Here is a 15,229-nt window from a genome sequence, read left to right on the forward strand (position 1 = left end):
AAATTGCTGGCTTTGAGGATGAAAGGGGGCTAGGAGCCAAGGAAGCTGGAAAAGGAAGGAACAGATTCTCCCCTAGAGGCTCAGGAAGGAACCAGCGCTTCTAACACCTTGATGGCAGCCCTGTGAGACTCATTGTGAACTTCTGACCTCCAGAACTGTAAGGGAATATATTTGTGTGGTGTTAAGCCACTAAGTTTATAATAATTTGTTATAGTAACAGTAGGAAACTAATATAATACAACATGTGAGTTTTATTTTAGCTCTAGAATATAAATTTTTTAAATACTAAAACAACATCAGTATTCTTCCATAGTCTTGAATAAAATAACTTTAAATATCTATTGAAAGCAAATGTTTTTATGCTTGGGCATGAACTATGACTTTTAGATCTCTTGGAATGTTAAAAACTATTGAATTGAAATTCTTAATTATTAAGTTAGATGTTAACTTTGTATATGAGAGCCTCTAATTCAACTTCTTTAATGCTAGTGATCTAAATTAGCTTTTCAGATGAGCTAAAACAACTGTGTTAACAATTCTATAGTCAGGAATTTGTAGTCATAATGCAATGTCAGGGGCTCTATGTGTAAATTGCTTCTACTTAAAAAAATCTTTTTTCCATTAAACTATGGTTAAAAGCCAGAAGAGACCAGACATCATAGCAATGAGTTAAAATTATTAGAAATTTAAAATGCAGTGTCTTACTCTGTGAGATTTCACCATAATTGCAAATATTTTACTTTATGTTGTATAGACTCATAGCTTTTACACATTTGAAAACTATTATTATATTCTAGTAGTGCCAAGAGGCTTATGAGATATTTAATAAACATCTTGAAACCCATTTACACGAGCACATTTCAATGAAACTATTTCCAGAAAAATGGAATAGAATTGTGATAGAATTGATTGCACTGCTGAATGTAAATAGCATTTCTGGTTGGAGTTAAACCTCCCATGAAAGATTAAAAACAAGCACCTTGTCAAACTTTGCTGTTAGGGGTCATATTTAAAAATGTGTTGTGCATGATTTATTTTACAGGAAAGTGAATGTTAGAGTATCATAGGACTGTAAATGATATTTGTTTGTGTACACAGTAAAAAAAAATCCTTGACTATAAAGCCTCCTGGCTTATTAGATATGCATCTTAAAAATTTCCCTGTCACTAAATTTTGACATGTGAAATGTTAGTATTAACATAACATCTTGTTCACTGATTTATTTTTTAATTTTTACAAGAAAAGCAACATGCCATATAAAACTCCACAAGTTTTGGTTGACCATGGCTATGTTTTTAAATAAAATCATTCTTAAATATTATAGAAATACATGTAGTTTCTAGAACTAAATATAGTTACATATGTGGAAGTTTTAGAAATAAAATAACAATGCAGTTGTCTCTAAAACAATTTTGTTATTTATTTTGTTTATCTACCATGCTTGGATCTAAACAAGTAAGCAAACGGATGGCCCCTAACTTGTATCACCTGAGGTTTTTTAATTTACAAAGCTGGACCACGAAAATTTTGAAAATTTGATTTCAGATCAAAGTCTTTTTATATCACAAGTTATTTTAAAATATGTTTTTGATAAATTGAAGGAAAACATTTAAAGCAACATGAAATTTCATAGGTGCACACAATGACAAGAAAGTGTCCTTTTCTTGCTATACGTGTGAATACCGATACTCCACAGTATAAGCTTCATTGTGGATGAGCGGACTGACTTCAAAACCTTAGGAAAGATGTATGTTGCTGCATCCAGTAATTTTCTAGATACTGACATTTGGCTTCTCAGTTCATATGGAAGATCCACAGTGAGGAGCAATATTGATCATTATGTGACAGACATCTCAATAAATACTGTTTCCATGATTTTTATTTGTTATAGTCTCTTTAAAGTTTCTAGGGAGTGCAACACAAATGCTACTCCTTGATAAAGTAAGAATAAATACTAGAAGGAGCAGTTTGAAATTATTAATAATTTATCTGTGTTAGACACTGAGTCAGAAGGTAGCAAATCTAGAGAGATTCTTTAGATGAAATAAGAACTCCCAGTCATGATGTTAGCTGTATTTATAAAAAGTCTTCAAAATTTTCTCAGACATTCTTTTAAATATTCCTTCAACAAATATTTATAAGGCAGGTACTCTTTGAGGGGTAGGAATACCAGTGAAGAATACAAATAAGAAAACCTACCTTTCAAGGGGATTACATCCTAAGAAGAGAGACAATTTTACAACATAAATAAGTCGACAGTTATGTTAGAAAGTGACAGGAGATGCAGAAAAAAAAAATTGCTGGCTGATACCAGGCTCCTAACTGTACCTGGCTTTGATTGCCCAAGCTAGCATTGTACATTTTTTAATGAGTTGTTAATTGAGAAGCAGAAGCACAACAATCAGCATTATCTTCTTATTTGTGAAAATAATTCTACAATTTTGTGTAATTTTAATAAAACTTAGAAAGACCATTTATTTTTATTTATCTGAGCAAAGATTTTCTAGAGGAAAAGAAATATCTCCTTTAAACTATGTTTACAATTAAAATTAACTTATGTTTTTGTTTTCTCTAAAACTGGGGGAGAGGATTCGGCCAGCAGCCTTCATTTGGGCTACAACTCTTCACAGAGTCTCCAGCCCACTGGCCTACTACATCAGATTTTGGATTCACCAAGCCTCCACAATCATAGTCTTGGTGCTCCAGCTGGGTATCAGGCCTGAGCCTCTGACGTGGGAGAGCCAAGTTCAGGATATTGGTCCACAAGAGACCTCCCAGCCCCACGTAATATCAAATGGCGAAAGCCCTCACAGAGCTCTCCATCTCAACGCTAAGACCCAGCTCCACTCAACAACCAGCAAGATACAGTGCTGGGCACCTTATACCAAACAACTAGAAAGACAGCAGCACAAACCCACCCATTAGCAGAGAGGCTGCCTAAAATCATACTAAGTTCACAGACACCCCAAAACACACCACCGGCCGTGGTCCTGCCCCCCCCCCAAGAAAGACAAAATCCATCCTCATTCACCAGAATACAGGCACCAGTCCCCTCCACCAGGAAGCCTACACAACCCACTGAACCAAACTTACCCACTGAGGACAGACACCAAAAACAACGAGAACTATGAATCTGCAGCCTGCAGAAAGGAGACCCCAAACACAGTAAGTGAAGCAAAATGAGAAGACAGATAAATACACAGCAGATGAAGGAGCAAGGTAAAAACCCACCAGACCAAACAAATGAAGAGGAAATAGGCAGTCTACCTGAAAAGAATTCAGAGTAATCATAGTAGAGATGATCCAAAATCTTGGAAACAGAATGGAGAAAATACCAGAAACATTTAACAAGAACCTAGAAGAACTAAAGAGCAAACAAACAATGATGAACAACACAATAAATGAAATTAAAAATTCTCTCGAAGGAATCAATAGCAGAATAACTGAGGCAGAAGAACGGATAAGTGACCTGGAAGATAAAATAGTGGAAATAGGGCTTCCCTGGTGGAGCAGTGGTTGAGAGCCCACCTGCTGATGCAGGGGACACGGGTTCATGCCCCGGTCCGGGAAGATCCCACATGCCGCAGAGCGGCTGGGCCCATGAGCCATGGCCGCTGAGCCTGCACGTCCGGATCCTGTTGCTCTGCAATGGGAGAGGCCACAACAGTGAGTGTCCTGCATACGGCAAAAAAAAAAAAAAAAAAAAGAAAGAAAAAAAATAGTGGAAATAACTATTGCAGAACAGAATAAAGAAAAAAAGAATGAAAAGAATTGAGGACAGTCTCAGAGACCACTGGGACAACATTAAACACACAAACATTTGAATTATAGGGGTCCCAGAAGAAGAGAAAAAGAAAGGGACTGAGAAAATATTTGAAGAGATTATAGTTGAAAACTTCCCTAATATGGGAAAGGAAATAGTCAATCAAGTCCAGGAAGCACAGAGAGTCCCATACAGGATAAATCCAAAGAGAAACACACCAAAATATATTACTCAAGCTATCAAAAATTAAATACAAAGAAAACATATTAAAAGCAGCAAGGGGAAAGCAACAAATAACACACAAGGGAATCCCCATAAGGTTAACAGCTGATTTTCAGCAGAAACTCTGCAAGACAGAAGGGAGTGGTAGGACATATTTAAAGTGATGAAAGAGGAGAACCTACATCCAAGATTACCCAGCAAGGATCTTATTCAGATTTGATGGAGAAATTAAAACCATTACAGACAAGCAACAGCTAAGAGAATTCAACACCACCAAACAAGCCTTACAACAAATGCTAAAGGAACTTCTCTAGGCAGGAAACATGAGAAGGAAAAGACGCACAATAACAAACCCAAAACAATTAAGAAAAAGGTAACAGGAACACACATATCGATAACTACCTAAAATGTAATGGATAAAATGCTCCAACCAAAAGACGTAGACTGGCTGAATGGATACAAAAACAAGACCCATATATATGCTGTCTACAAGAGACCCACTTCAGACCTAGGGACACATACAGACTGAAAGTGAGGGAAGGAAAAAGATATTTCATGCAAACAAATCAAAAGAAAGCCGGAGTAGCAATTCTCATATCAGACAAAATAGCCTTTAAATAAAGACTATTACAAGAGACAAAGAAAGACACTACATAATGATCAAGGGGTCAATCCAAAAGAAGATATAACAATTATAAAAATTTTTATGCACCCAACATTGGAGCACGTCAAAACTTAAGGAAAATGTTAACAGCCATAAAAGGGGAAATCGACAGTAACACAATCAGAATAGGGGACTTTAACACCCCATTTTCAACAATGGGCAGCTCAATCAAAATGAAAATAAATAAGGAAACACAAGCTTTAAATGATACATTAAATAAGATGGACTTAATTGATATTTATAGGACATCCATTCAAAAACAACAGAATACACTTGCTTCTCAAGGGCTCATGGAACATTCTCCTGGATAGATCATATCAAGCCTTGCTAAATTAAAAAAAATTGAACTCATATCAAGTATGTTTTCCGACCACAATGCTATGAGACTAGATATCAATTACAAGAGAAAATCTGTAAAAAATACAAATACAAGGAGGCTAAACAATACATTACTAAATTACCAAGGGATTACTGTAGAAATCAAAAAGGAAACCAAAAAAAACTAGAAAAAAATGTCAATGAAAACATGACAACCCAAAACCTATGGGATGCAGCAAAAGCAGTTCTAAGAGGGAAGTTTATAGCAATACAACCCTAACTCAAGACACAAGAAACATCTCAAATTAACAACCTAACCTTACACCTAAAGCAATTAGAAAAAGAAGAACAAAAAAACAGCAAAGTTAGCAACAGGGAAAAATCATAAAGATCAGATCAGAAATAAATGAAAAAGAAATGAAGGAAGCAATAGCTAAGATCAATAAACTAAAAGCTGGCTCTTTTAGAAGATAAACAAAATTGATAAACCATTAGCCAGACTTATCAAGAAAAAAAGGGAGAACACTCAAATGAATAGAATTAGAAATTAAAAAGGGGAAGTAACAACTGACACTGCAGAAATACAAAGGATCATGAGAGATTACTACAAGTAACTCTATGCCAATAAAATGGACAACCTGGAAGAAATGGACAAATTCGTAGAAAAGCACAACCTTCTGAGACTTAACCAGGAAGAAACGTAAAATATAAACACACCAAACACAAGCACTGAAATTGAAACTGTGATTAAAAACCTTCCAACAAATAAAAGCCCAGGACCAGATGGATTCACAGGCGAATTCTATCAAACATTTAGAGAAGAGCTAACACCTATCCTTCTCAAACTCTTCCAGAATATAGCAGAGGGAGGAACACTGCCAAACTCACTCTATGAGGCCACCATCACCCTGAAACTAAAAGCAGACAAAGGTGTCCCACAAAAAAGAAAAACTACAGATCAATATCACTGATGAACATAGATGTAAAAATTCTTAACAAAATCCTGGCAAACAGAATCCAGCAGCACATTAAAAGGATCATACATCTTGATCGAATGGAGTTTATCTCAGGAATGCAAGGATTCTTCAGTGTACACATATCAATCAATGTGATCCACCATATTAACAAACTGCAGAATAAAAACCATATGATCATCTCAATAGATGCAGAAAAAGCTTTTGACAAAATTCAACACCATTTATGATAAAAACTCTCCAGAAAGTAGGCATTGAGGGAACTTACCTCAACATAATAAAGGCCATATATGACAAACCCACAGCCAACATCATTCTCAATGGTGAAAAACTGAAGCAATTTACACTAAGATTAGGAACAAGACAAGGTTGCCCACTCTCACCATTATTATTCAACATAGTTTTGGAAGTTTTAGCCACAGCAATCAGAAAAGAAAAAGAAATAAAAGGAATCCAAATCAGAAAAGAAGAAGTAAAGCTATCACTGTGTGCAGAAGACATGATACTATACATAGAGAATCCTAAAGATGCTACCTGAAAACCAATCAATGCATTTCATAAAGTAGCAGGATATAAAATTAATGCACAGAAATTGCTTGCATTCCTATACACTAATGATGAACAATCTGAAAGATAAATTAAGGAATCACTCCCATTTATCATTGCACAAAAAGAATAAAATACCTAGGTATAAACTTACCTAAAGAGAGAAAAGACCTGTATGCAGAAAACTATAAGACACTGATGGAAAAAATTAAAGATGTTACAAACAGATGGAGAGATATACCATGTTCTTGGATTAGAAGAATCAACATTGTGAAAATGACTATACTACCCAAAGCAATCTACAGATTCAATGCAATCCCTATCAAACTACCACTGGCATTTTTCACAGAACTAGAACATAATATTCCACAATTTGTATTGAAACACAAAAGACCCCAAATAGCCAAAGCAGTCTTGAAAAAGAAAAACAGAGCTTAAGGCTCCTTGACTTCAGACTACAAAACTACAGTAATCAAAACAGTATGGTACTGGCACAAAAACAGAAATATAGATCAATGGAACAGGATAGAAATCCCAGAGGTAAACCCACACACATATGGTCACCTTATATTTGCTAAAGGAGACAAGAATATACAATGGAGAAAAGACAGCCTCTTCAATAAGTGGTGCTGGGAAAACTGAACAGCTACATGTAAAAGAATGAGATTAGAACACTCCCTTACATCATACACAAAAATAAACTCAAAATGGATTAAAGACCTAAATGTAAGGCCAGACACTATAAAACTCTTAGAGGAAAACATAGGCAGAACAGTCTATGACATAAATCACAGCAAGATCCTTTTTGACCCACCTCCTAGAGAAATGGAAATAAAAACAAAAATAAACAAATGGGACCTAATGAAACTTAAAAGCTTTTGCACAGCAAAGGAAACTATAACAAGACGAAAAGACAACCCTCTGAATGGGAGAAAATATTTGCAAATGAAGCAACTGACAAAGGCTTAATCTCCAAGATATACAGGCATTTCATGCAGCTGAATATAAAAAAAGCAAACAACCCATTCCAAAAATGGGCAGAAGATCTAAATAGATGTTTCTCCAAAGAAGAGATACAGATTGCCAACAAACACATGAAAGGATACTGAATATCACTAATCATTAGAGAAATGCAAATCAAAACTACAATGAGGTATCACCTCACACCAGTCAGAATGGCCATCATCAAAAAATCTACAAACTATAAATGCTGGAGGGGGTGTGGAGAAAAGGGAACCCTCTTGCACTGTTGGTGGGAATGTAAACTGATACAGCCACTATGGAGAACAGTATGGATGTTCCTTAAAAAACTAAAAATTGAGCTACCATATGGCCCAGCAATCCCACTACTGGGTATATACCCTGAGAAAACCATAATTCAAAAAGAGTCATGTACCGCGGTGTTCATTGCAGTTCTATTTACAATAGCCAGAACATGGAAGCATCCCAAGTGTCCATCGACAGATGAGTGGATAAAGAAGATATCTTTATTGCACATATATACAATGGAATATTACTCAGCCATAAAAAGAAACAAAATTGAGTTATTTGTAGTGAGGTGGACGGACCTAGAGACTGTCATACATAGTGAAGTAAGTCAGAAAGAGAAAAACAAATAGCATATGCTAACGCATATATATGGAATCTAAAAAAAAAAAGGTTCTGACGAACCTAGGGGCAGGATAGGAATAAAGATATACAGATGTAGAGAACGGACTTGAGGACACGGGGAGGGGGAACGGTAAGCTGGGACGAAGTAAGAGAGTGCCATGGATATATATACACTACCAAATTTAAAATAGATAGCTAGTGGGAATCAGCCACATAGCACAGGGAAATCAGCTCGGTGCTTTTTGTCCGCCTAGAGGGGTGGGATAGGGAGGGTGGGAGGGAGACGCAAGGGGGTGGAGATATGGAGATATATGTTTATGTATAGCTGATTCACTTTGTTATACAACAGAAACAAACACACAAAAAGACAAGAAAAAAATACTGGGGGTAATCCTCATCTTGCTTGGCAAATTTGCACTAGTCCTCTACTTGTAGGCACTCTAGTCATGGTATATCAAAAGGTAATTTGCTTAGCAATTGGTAGATATGCATCTATTTATATACCATTTTATATCAAGCAATATCCATACTGTGTAGGTATAATAATAGCATTCAGTTATCTGTATATGCCCAAATGCCATTGACCGTGAATGAAGGATGCTTACAAGCTCAGGTTTTGCACAAGCCATTCTCACGTGGGCTGTTGCATTGCTCAATGCTATTTTTGTCCTCTTAGTTATCTCTCTTGATGAGGTTTGCCCCGTGTGTGTGTGTGTGTGTGTGTGTGTGTGTGTGTGTGTGTATGTGTGTGTGTGTGTGTGTGTGTGTGAGGGGTGTTACACTGTTCTCTGCTGGTTCAGCTCTGTGTCTTCTAGCTGGCTTCCTGTGTTAGTCATCCAGGGAAACAACAGGTCTTTACTAATGCCCTCAAAACTTGGAAGACAGACAGTGTCTTTTCTCTCCTTATTAGTGATCATAGCTCTTTCTTTATAACCTGTAGCAAAAACAAAAGAAATCCCCTAAAACTCCAAAACTCAGAACCCAAACTAAGACAAAAAACAACAACAAAACAATAAAATCTCAGATCAGGGAAATTCCTTTAGAAATAGGACTGTTACAGGGTCTCAAAGATTGGAACAGCATCTCATTTTGGAAGTTAACTGATTAAAAAAGTAAAGATCCATAGTGGGTGAGTGCAGTGCATACTATGTGTGTTTTAGCTAAGAGAAAAAAAGCTTTAAGAATGTGACAGAATTTTTAAAGTGCCTAGCGAGAAAATAAATTAGAAAATTTTCTATCTCCTGATCATCACTAACAGATCAATTGCCTCTCCAAGGTTACTAGAGATGTCACAGCTGTTTGTAATGTGTCAGTCTAGGTTCCTTTTTATCTATTCTAGGAAATATTTGTGGGTATATAGAGATCTCAATTTGAAGACATTTATTTTGTATATGATCCTTTCATTGAAAGTCTCAATATTAATGTGTTTCATTAGATATGTAAAATATTTTCTTCTAGATTATTTTATAGTATATTTTTCATAATTTTCTAAATTTCTTTCATGACATTTCACTGTCATGAATTTGATGTCCATGAGTTTGAGTATGCAAACTATTTTGAATGTATCATTTTTGTATTGTGGATTTAAGGCTTTGAAGAAATTACTTTCTTATTCTTCTACTCTCTGTCCTACTCCTTTTCTTTTATTTATGAAAATTAGGTTTAATATTAATTGCATTCCTTTTCCAGGGCTGACAATGAGAATTTTCAAATAAGTACCATATATTCAATTCTTAAGAGAGCAAAGCAAAAAGAGGAAAAAATTCACCTAAAAGTGAATCATTATAAGTTTCAAACTTTTTGAAATACTTTTTAAATTTAAAAAAGTTCTTGGTAGCAATTTGTATTAAATACTTTAAAATTAAGACTCATTATTGTTTAAAAAAATTAACATCTTAAAGAAAGTGATGATAACTAAGGAAAAATGACAGAAATAAGGAATGATGGAGGAAGCTCTACACAGTTTCATACTTTGCAAAGATAGAAAAAATTCTAAGTTTTTTGTCTTGTTTCTAAGTCTAAGAAACATATCTCCCTGGCATCCTATTTCTGATTGCTCAAGTTTGGGAAATAATTTCATTAAGTCCGTAGTCAAATTTTCGCCTAGCCATAATCACTTAGACAATCTCTAAAATTTTTTTACATTTTGATTGATTAATACCTACGTACTTATGATTAATGTACATTTTTCTAATGCATGACTTTCTAGAAACCCTGTAGTCATAGCCAGTGGGGTAGGCCATTTTGTTATGATGATGTAAATGGACTTCTGCTAATATACATCTTTGTTTTAAATGGCTGATTTTACTATATAGTAAAGTAATAACAACTAAAGTTATGATATTTATGTAACATCTTCTCTTCAGGATTCTCCCATTAGCCATATTATTCTACTTTCAGGAATTTATTATTTTTACATTTCTGAAAATTTTAGGTTTGCTCAAATGATAAAAACATTAAAATTTTAAAATAATTTTCTTTACCTTAGATCAGTTTCACCTTCTAACTGAAGTCATAAAAGAAAGAAACTCTGAATCATTTACAACAGATAGTAAAATGTAGATTTCCTGAGCATACTGCATTGTCTTAATTATCAACAGATTTAAACTACAATAATATTATGACTTAACTTTTAATTACCTTAGATAGCAATATTCAAACATTAGTTTTTAATTATTCTATTTTCCCAAGTTTCTGATTCTCAAGGGTTAACTATATTTTTAAATTGGGGCATATTTTATTATGAGTTAAATACATAAATTTTTAGTAAGCTGCTCTATCAGTTATAACATATGCATATACCCATATAACTGCCACTCAGAGAAGACACAGAAAATGTCCTTCACCTCAGAAAATTCCCATGTGTTCTTTCCCTTTTAATAGCCCATAATCCTCCTTCCTGTTTCCAGAATTAACCACTTTTCAATTTACAGCACCGTGAATTAGTTCTCTCTATTTTATATTTCATATACATGCTATTATAGCATATGTATTCCTTTTTGTTTGGCTTCTTTCACTCAAGGTATTTTTGAAATACACCCATATTGTTGTGTGTACTAATAGTTCATTCATTTTATTGGTGTTAATATTTCTCTCTCTTTCTTTATATATAAAAAGCACTTCTTTATCCATTCTCTTTTGATGGGCTTTTGGGTTGATTCTTGAATATTATAATAAGACCAACATTAATTTTCTTACACAACTATTTTTGTAGACAAATGCAGTAATTTCTGTTAAGTATATACCTAACAGTGGAATCACCAGGTTAAGGTTAAAGGTATGTTGAGCTTTAGTAGAAAATGTCTATTTCCCAAACACCTCTATCATTTTACACTCCTAGAGTTAAGGAGAGATCCATTTGTTCTCCATCCTTACTAACACTTGCTATTGTTAGTTTTTAATTTTATCCATTCTGGTGATAAATATTATTTCATTGCAATTTTAATTTGTATTTTTATGATAAATAATGACACTGAGCATATGTTTATATATACATAAAATGAAGCTTATTGAACATATTGATATTACTTTTTACCTTTTTTTTTTTTCCATGTCTGTTCAAGTTTTTGACTGTGTTTTGAATTGAGTTATCTTTTCCTGATTTACTTATTGGAATTCTTTTTTCTGTTCTGGATTTAAATCTTGGTCATATTTTCCCCCAGCCTATTTCTTGCCTATTTACTTTCTTAATAATGTTTCTTGATATATTTTAATTTTGAAATATTTTAATTTTGATGATTTAAATTTATTACTTAGGGTGGGTTTTACTGAGCTTTTTGAATATGTATTGGCAACATTTTAGCCATTATCTTTGCTAATATTTTTTGCTTCTTTTTTCTCACATCTTTTTACAATGGTTCAATCTCACAATATATATTAAATTGTATAATGTTGTCCACATATCTCTCATATTTTGTTCTGTTTTTATATTATCCTTTTGTCTCCATGCTACACTTTGTGTAATTTCTTTTTTTTTTTAAGGAGTTACTTTTAAAAAACATTTTATTTATTTATTTAGTTGCGCCAGGTCTTGGTTGCAGCAGGTGGGCTCCTTAGTTGCAGCTCGTTGGCTCCTTAGTTGTGGCATGCAAACTCTTAGTTGTGGCATGTGCGATCTAGTTCCCTGACCAGGGATCAATCCTGAGCCTCCTGCATTGGGAGCGCAGAATCTTAACCACTGCGCCACCAGAGAAGTCCTCCACATTATGTAATTTCTACTGCTACTAGTTTCCTGATCCTTCCTTCTGCGGTGTCCAGTATACTGTTAAACTCATTTGACACATCCTTAACTTACATTATTGTAAATATCTTAGAATGAATTCCTACATTATCGTACATGTTGTAGAATATCCAAAATTTCATTCCTGTTTAAATTTTCCATTTTTCATGTTAATGGTTAAGTACTCATTTTTTAATCCCTACGTCTGATCTTCTGTGTTTTGCATCAGTTGACCCTTCTTTCCCTTATTTTTTCTTTGCATATCTTGAAATGTTTTATGTATACTGGACATTGTGTATAAACAAACCATAAACCTATGGAGGATATCATTTCTCCCTAGAAAGGGCAAGCAGCTAGGATGCAGGCCAGATCACTTCAAGCAGGAATTTATTTGAACTGGGGCTTAGTTCTAACTTTACTTAATTTGGGTTAACTTCTGGTTTCTCAAAACTTGATGTCAAGATTTATTTTCTTTTCTAATTTCCGAAACCAGGATGGCAGTCTTTGTCCTGTATGTATTGCAACATGCAGGGCTTTGGGATCTAAGCACTGAGAGGGTAATATCTGTCTGCTTTTCCACTGCACACTGGCACATACTCAGCTAAAGCCCATGGCAGAGAATCTGTGAGCAGAGAGAATAAGTTTTGAGTTTAGATGTTCTCCAAATCCCTATTTACCACATCAGACTAGTTGATCATTAAAGTCCCTGCTTGGTTCCTCTTCCCCCTCAAGAGTTCCTCTGCCTATGACAGGACAATTTCCCACCTATACTTAGAAAATATCCCATGCAGGTAAGCAGCTGCCAATTTCTGCTAACTTTCTGAGCACCAGTTAGTTTAGACTCTTTTGCATGCAAAACTCTTAGGTGCCTTAAAAAATTCTGTTATTTTAAATATATCTTTTTCTAGGTTTTTTTTTTTACAATGAAGTAATGGCTTGCCATGCTTTATATATCCAATCCAGAATCTGAAATCCCAGTATGTAGTTTTAATTATTGCCCAAATTATTTAATTTTTATCAACTTCCTTTTTTTTACATTTGGTGTGTAAGTTCTATCTGTTTCTAATTTGGAAAAATATAGTCCTGCTCCTTACCACAGTGATTATAAGCAATAAAACTGAGTTAGGACAAAAATATAATTAACATGTTTTTAATTTCAAGGAAATAATTGAAGAGAAGAAGAGAAAAAAAATCTCTAACTATAAATTACAATGAGACTAACTGGAATATTAACTTAATTTGGACTCAGTTTAATGCTATTCCTTCCAGATCTGCCATTTCATGTCATAGCAGTGGCTAATAATTAAAAGAAATGTAGAAAAATAAATGTAGTGTCTACTTCTTTTCTGTCAAAGCAATGACATTTGTTTATAAAGAAAGCAGAAGGAGCAACCTTAGTCCACAGCACTATGACAGTGACCAAAGCAGACAGAACTGAAACAATCAATTCAGTGTTTTTCCTGCATCAAGTCACCCGAGAGGCATGTACGTGCCCCGCTAAATGGATTTCTGGGCTATAGGGAGATCAGAACCTTTAGGCCCAAACTGATTTTTGCTGTGATCATATAGATTTGCTTAATAATAAGAAGGGGCTATTCGGCTTCAGGGCAGATTTTCACATTGTTAATCACTGTGTTGTTTTTCTCTTTAGAACCGTCATATTTATCATTTAGCTATGTCTCTTGTGTTGATGAGTTTCTGATTTCTTAGGGGAAGTGATTGATTCAGAAAGATCTTAATCAGCATGCTACTGGCAGAAAATATATTTTTGTTATTTAAAGAACATTTATTGAGTTCCAACTTCCTGAGGCATAGCATGTTCGTATGGGATAGATACAGCATAATTTAAAAATGTTTATTTGTTCTTTATGACCATATTAACATGCATTCTTGAAGTAATGTGGAAAATGTCAGAAAGTAACAAATCCAGGACTTGCCACAATTTATTACAAAGGGAAGATCTGAAAATAAAATGGTTATCTATGGTTATCTTCATGTTTGGTGATGAGTTGTTTAGGAAATCAGAATTGAGTCCTAAGCTTGGTTTTGAAGGAAGCATTTGAGGATGAGTAACAGTGAGGTAGGGTTGAAGATGACCATAATTACCAAAATATACATGACAATGTTATTTTAATAAAGATTAGTTCCTTCTTAAACATTGAAATATTATAAAAATAGACACTAAATAGATAAAGACCAGTTATGTAACTTCTTATACCCTATTAAAATAATAAACACTATAAACTAACCTATATTCCATTTGTTTTTTCCCTCTTATTCATCTAAATTTTTATAGCCAGGAATTAAGTGTGTGGTTAATAATTATAGCCTATACAATTAATTTCACAGCTAACTGCAGATTTCCAGTTGAAAGATTATTTATAATCACATAATTTTTAAATATTTGGACTTTGAAAGAATAATGCTGAATGGAAAATATATTGGGAAATAATGAACAAATTAGGAAAAATCATCAACAAAAGTATATTCTTAAGAAATTCTGGAGAAACACACTTTTTAATGTCCTATTATAAACTAATTGAAATATCACAGCTTACCCATTTGATGTCAAGAGTTCAACTCATTTCATTTAGTAATACTATTGTACAAAGACTCATTTTCGAGCACACCAGCATGCTGAGGCCAGCATCTCTGTCATGATAAAACATAAAAATCTCTCCCTGATTTATCTGATTACACATTTTCCTAAATTCAGACAAAACAACAACAACAACAAAAACCTGGAAAAAAACTAGATGGAAATCTTTTTAAGAAAATGTTTTGGTTCATAGACCAATTTTGATTCATAGACCAAGTTTTAAAACAACTACCTATACTAATACTACTGTTACTATTGCTCCCTAAGTAATAATTTGTCTCTATTGGATAGTAGTAAATTAGTGACTTTCTGA

This window comes from Pseudorca crassidens, chromosome 4 (assembly GCF_039906515.1).
Source record: "Pseudorca crassidens isolate mPseCra1 chromosome 4, mPseCra1.hap1, whole genome shotgun sequence".
NCBI classification, from domain to species: Eukaryota; Metazoa; Chordata; class Mammalia; order Artiodactyla; family Delphinidae; genus Pseudorca; species Pseudorca crassidens.